Consider the following 6,345-nt stretch of genomic DNA (forward strand, 5'->3'; position numbering starts at 1 on the left):
ATTAAGATCTAACCGAAATCGATTTTCAATCCAAGAAAGAAAGCTCCAAAAATCTCTGTTGCTGAGGAATGATCCTATATCTCCAAGGGTGAATTTCGATCTCTCCCAGATCCGAAAGTGCTCCTAGATCCAAAAAGAGACTGCCCCCCCACCCCCCACCCCAATTCGAAGATCTCCCTTTTTTAGCTGCTAAAAAGAGGATCAATTGGAGATCCTGAACTCAGTTGGGTTTTTCACTATTTATAGGGGATTAAGGGGTGTAACTGTCGCCTTAATTCGCTCCTAAGTGGGGGATTGATCCCCTCAAATCGTGAAAAACGGTTTTGAAACCATTCAGCTTGTGTTTGAACAAGTCAAACGCAAGAATTGCGTTCTCGACACGAATTATTGTTAGCCTCTTTGTTTTGATGATGTTTAACAAATAATTTATCACTAATGTTGTTTGTCTAGTGTTTGTGTTTATCTATTTATTATAGATAAACAACATGTTGAAGGATGGATGGAATTGTGCTACAACGATCATATCAAATAGAGATTGGCGAAAATAATGAAATGAAGCAACGCAATTCAAGTTAAAAATTCAAGTTCAAGCTTCATCCACAAGTGTACCAAATTAAGCTTATTGAAGATCAAGACTGCTTGGGTAACATTTGGTTTAGGTGTTATATTATGTGTGTTCGTACTTTAAGCTCATATCATATATACACACACATTATATTGGTTTATATATATATATATATATATATATATATATATATAACAACAAACAAAATTATTCACACTTTCATTTGTTTCATATTCTATTGTGTTTAAGAATATATTGCATAGAATATGCAATTTTGTGAAAATATTATTTTTTTAGTTTATGGACTTAATAATAATCATATACATCTTTTATTAAGTCTACAAAATAATTTTGTAATGTTTCAAAACATGGTTAAGCTAAAATGTTAAAACTCATGTGTTCACATTTTCATTTTTTGGACTATTTTACAAAATGATGATATTTTTTATTTGGGAGGTCTTTTTTAAAAACCAGTTTTTGTAGCATGTTTATTATTATGTTTACAATCATTTTCCAAAGTTTTACATTTTTTTGAATTTGTTTGATATATTTAAATAGGGTTTCAAAATCAGAAAACTGCTTCAAAACTTGTAAAATGCATGTATCTGTTTACGATCGACTGCCACGGTCGACCGCCTTGAGTCCAGAGACTCAGAATGTTTTTTAATGGCTCACGGTCGACCTTACTGATCGACCGGATGAAGTCCAGAGAGTTTTACGGTCGACCGCCATGGTCGACCGGATGTTTTTCTGAGCCCATAATCTGTTTCTAAGTTGCTTGCGGTCGACCGCGCAAATCTCACGGTCGATCGCCGATCGCCCAACGACTATATTTTGTACATAATCAGATTTTTGATTCTGTGGACTTTTTGGTCTTTTGCTTGGTGTTTTTGGCTGAGATTTTTGGTGGCTATATATACCCCTTTGCTCTCATCCTTCATATCCATCTAAGAGAATGTTTTAAAAGAGTTTAATAATGGTTTAAGCTTGTTTTGAGTTTGTTTAAAAGAGTGTTTAAGAGTTTGTTTGTGAAGAGAATTTCACAAGAGCTTGAGGAGATCATCAATCTTGTTTGAGCTTTAATATACATCCATCCAGTCTTGATCTATTGAGAAGTTTTCTAAACTCTATTTCTAGCTCTTTTATATATTTGATTATCATTGTTATTAAGCTAGAACTATATTGAGTTTAGTTTTGATTTATATCTCTTTGTTCACACACAACCTATTGAGCTTATTGTATTTACATTCATAGTATAATTTGGGGTTGTGTGTTTGTGACTAAGAGTTATGCTTAATTGAGTTCTCATCAATTGAAGAGAACAACCATTGTTATATTTGTGAGCCTAATTATGTAGATCACTTTGTAATACACTTGTACACTGAGAGAAGTGTGTGGTAAGAGACGGGGTCATCCCAAGAGGAGTGCAGTAGGTGGTAATGCCTAGAGGTAGGTTATAATTCCTAACATTTAAGAGAGACACGGGCTAGAGACCAACACTTGTGAGGATGTAAAGTGAGATTATAAGAGTGTGGATTATAAAGTTTTCGGTTAGCTAGAAAACCTTATTGTGTGGTGTAAAGGTTATTCGGGTGAGCGTAGAAAACCCGGTTATGATAGTGGATTTCTTCCCGGGAGTGGTGAGCAGAGACGTAGGACTTAAGGTCCGAACTCTGTGATCATATTATGTGTTTGCATTGTTTATATTGTCCTATCATAATTGTATCTTTAGTTTAAATTGTTTACCCTTGTGTTAATTTATATATCCTTACATATATTTTATCATATACCTCTTTGCTAGGATATATCTCTTTGATCATATTGCATATTCTTGCTTATAACATATTGTATATCTATCTTGTAAGAATAATTTATTAATAAATTTTAATTGGTATAAAATCAGATTATATTAGCATAAGACCCTAATCACCCCCCTCTAGTGTCTAACAATTATGCGTTCTGGACCCGGGACGCAGAGTTGGACTCTACATTTGAGACTAAAAACATAGGTACGAACTCTACGTTTTGTTGTTAGGACGCAAAGATGAACTCTGTGTTTTGAGTCTGGAACGCAGCCATGAACTCTGCATTTTGAGTCTGGAACACAACCATGAACTCTGCGTTTTGAATCTAGAACACAGAGATGAACTCTGCGTTTTGACTCTAGAACGCAGAGGCGAGCCTCATGCGAGCTTGGCGAACTTCAGGCTAAGTCCAGTCTTGCAGACGGATTTTAGAATATAACTTGCTGCGAAGAACATGTCATAACTTTCAAATCGTAAGTCAGAATTGGACGAATTATATATGAAAATCGACTATCTCGACAAGACGGAGCCGACCAAACCCACCCTAAGGGTTCGATTTACTCACATCCGTTTTGCCAAATTTCTTACGGTTTGATATATATCTGTGTTTTGATTTAAAGAGACCGTTAATTTGTAGGCTCTTTTGCTGGAGCGTTACAAATATCGTCATCTTGTAACCTTTCTCTTGGCTCCTTAAAAATAAGAGAGTCGTCAGATTGTAACTCCCGATGTTGATTGTGAAGGCTGTTGTAATAGACTTTTCATCAATCTACGTAAAAGTTTTTAAATTGTAGTCTTCTAGAAACCGTCAGATTATAACTTCCATCATCGGTGTTCGATTGAGATCAGATATCTGCAATAATTTTTAGACAGCCTACATCCTTCATGCATTATTTTTATTTTAAATATTTTTTAAAGTAGTGAAAATAATACTTTTATTATTCATTCTCTTTTTTCCTGTTTGGATAGCAATGAAAAATTGTTAGGAAGTAAGTAATAAAGAAAATATTAATAGAAAAAATTATTTATTTCCTAAATAAATGCATATTTCACCTACTTCTGGGCTACTTCCAAACCTTAAGGGACAAAAAAATATTTAGAAAGTAGAGATGACACGTAGGCGACACATCAATATTTAGGAAAGTACTGAAAGTTGATTTTTAAGAGAAAAAAATATTTTTTTGCTCGAAAATAGCAAAAGTAACTATTACTTTCTTTACTTTAGCTACTTCATAATTATTTCCATGCAAACAAACACGCACGAGTGAAAATTATTTTAAGAAATAGTTTGTTAAAATTGATTTCCACCCACTTTTTTTGTCAACCAAAGAGGAGGCAACCAAACGGGCCCATAGGAAATAATAAAATTTAGGACAAATTTTTAAAAACAACTCTTTTGTAATTTTAATAAGAAAAATCGAACTTCTCTAAAAATAAACAGCAAACTCGACTCTTTCGAACTGCACGGGACTACTAGTCCCGTGCAGTTAAGATAATTACTCAATCCCAAGTTACAAGATCCTCTCCTCCATTTTCTTCCCCCTTCTCCTCTCCCGCCGACCCCGAACCCACAAAAAAACCTAACCAAACCCTAACCATAGGAAAAAGCCATGACCTCCTCCTCCCCCCGCCTCCTCCTCCACCACCTCCAATGCTGCTTCTCACATCCCACCTCAATCCCTAAGAAGTTCCAGCGTGTCCGCGACCACTAGCCATCAAGCCATCAAGCTCCTAGTCTCCGCCCCCTCACGGTCGGCTACTTCCTCCTCCTCCTCCACCCCCAAGCCTTCCACGTCTTTGAGCTGGCGGTGGCGGTGACGAACAAGTGGTGGATGTGATCGATGAGGACTTTGGGATCTCGTGGGCTTTAGGATCGAAAGGAGGACGACGAAGAGGATTCAGGCGGACAAGGGGGAGGGAGTACGGGCCGCACGGGATACGGGTGAACTGCGTGTCGCCCTATGGCGTGGCGACGTCATTCGCCTGCCTGAGCCCGCAGACGGTGGAGGACCTCTGCTCCGCGAAGACCAACCTGCAGGGGACCATTCTGAAGCCAAGCCACGTCCCCGAGGTGTCCATGTTTCTGGCGTTGGATCAGTCGACGTTCATCAGCGGACACGATCTCGTTGTCGACGGCGCGACCACCGCTTTTAACAAGCCTTAGTCGACATTATTTGGAGGCTTAATTTTCAACAAAGTGTCGTTGTGGTTTGTTTTGCTTAATTTGTAGCAAGGAGGATGCTTAAAGAGGATGACAAAGAAGATTCAGGCGGACGAGGGGTAGTCATTAGCATCTTAATTGCACGTGAATACTAGTCCCATGCAGTTCGAAAATCTTTCTCGCAGCAAAATCGACTGAAATGGTCGATTTTGCTGTTTATTTTTAGGGAAGACCGATTTTGCCCATTAAAATTGCAAAATGGTTGTTTTTAAAAATTTCTCCTAAAATTTAACACAATATGTTATATGTGATTCTAGCAAAAGAATTATATATGAGATATGTTCAAAATAAAATAAAATAGATGATAATAATAATAATAATAATAATAATAATAATAATAATAATAATAATAATAATAATAATAATAATAATAATAATAATAATAATAATAATAATAATAATAATATATGGGACACAATCAAACCGGCCCAAATTTGACTAGAATCACGTTACTTTCGAGGTTACATGGAATTCATCACAGAGAAGATGCTATAAAATACACCTGACATAATTTAACAAATTTATGTTACAATAAATAAAAATAAGAGGAAAAAAAAGTAAAAAAAAGGAAACCAAGAGAAGGAACCTTCGCCCTTGTTTCAAGTTGGTGGCTTTCACGACCAAAGCGACGATATATTCTTGGTCGTAGTCTTCTCATTTTTTGATTGACTTCTTCGATACGAACACTGAAATCTACAAGTTTTTTATCCGCGTCATCTCTAAACCCATAAAATCTCAACACCGAGTAATGTTCTTCTCTGCGATTTCTTCACAATATCCAGTATTTCTCTGGGAATTCTTTTATCCATAGTCAAATGCTGGAAAAGCATCAACTTTGAGTTAAAAATCCAATTTTTGCTCTGCCCACAAGCATATCAGGTGAGTTTTCTCTAACTCTATTTATCAATTTTTAATTTTTATTAAGCTGAAGATGAGATAATTAGTGTTTCTGATCTTGGTTTTATTCAAGTTCTGACCTTGATATCTCAGACGCATTGTTTGTTCCTCTCTGACTTGCATTTAATATGTTTTCTGTTTCTTTTAATAAATTTTATCTATTGGTAGTATTCAGATCTGGATTTATTTACAGCTCAGTTTTTAGGTTGCTGTCAAATCTCAGAAATTGGGTGGGTTAGGATTTCTGTCGCGTTTTTTTACAACTTTGCAGTTTAAATTTATGGATGAATTTGCTTTTGAAAATCGATCCCAGGTTGGTATTATTTAGTTGAGTTTTGTTCTTGTTTTAATTTGTTTCGAATTGGCAGGTTAAGCTTAAAGAGAAAGTAGTTTGCTCCAGAAAAAATTCCATATACAGGTTAATCTATTCTAAATTCCTTTTTCTAAAAAAAAAAAATATCTACTATAAATTCCTCTATTTATTGATATATGTCCTAATGACAACTAGTATTTTCGTTGGTGTTTCCTACCGAAAAGCATATGTTTCCTGATGGCAACTAGTTTACACACTGGTTTTCTATCAAAAACCTATATATTTCCTGATGACAACTAGTATTCTCATCGTGTTTTCTATCAAAACCTCGTTTTCTTTTTTCTTTTTGTTGCTCTGTTCACAAGTCTAAATTTCCAAAACCCCAATTTTTGCTTACATTATCCCCCAATGTGTCTTTTTCTCGGTTTCCGCTGATTTGAATCTTGTTGCCATTAAGTCCTCATTTGGGTTTGTTATGCCTTCTCTATTATGATTAATTTCAGGTTTTCATTACTTTTGATTTGAACACTCTTCACTTTTCAAT

The sequence above is a fragment of the Asparagus officinalis genome, chromosome 3 (genome assembly GCF_001876935.1).
Source record: "Asparagus officinalis chromosome 3, Aspof.V1, whole genome shotgun sequence".
Taxonomy (NCBI): Eukaryota; Viridiplantae; Streptophyta; class Magnoliopsida; order Asparagales; family Asparagaceae; genus Asparagus; species Asparagus officinalis.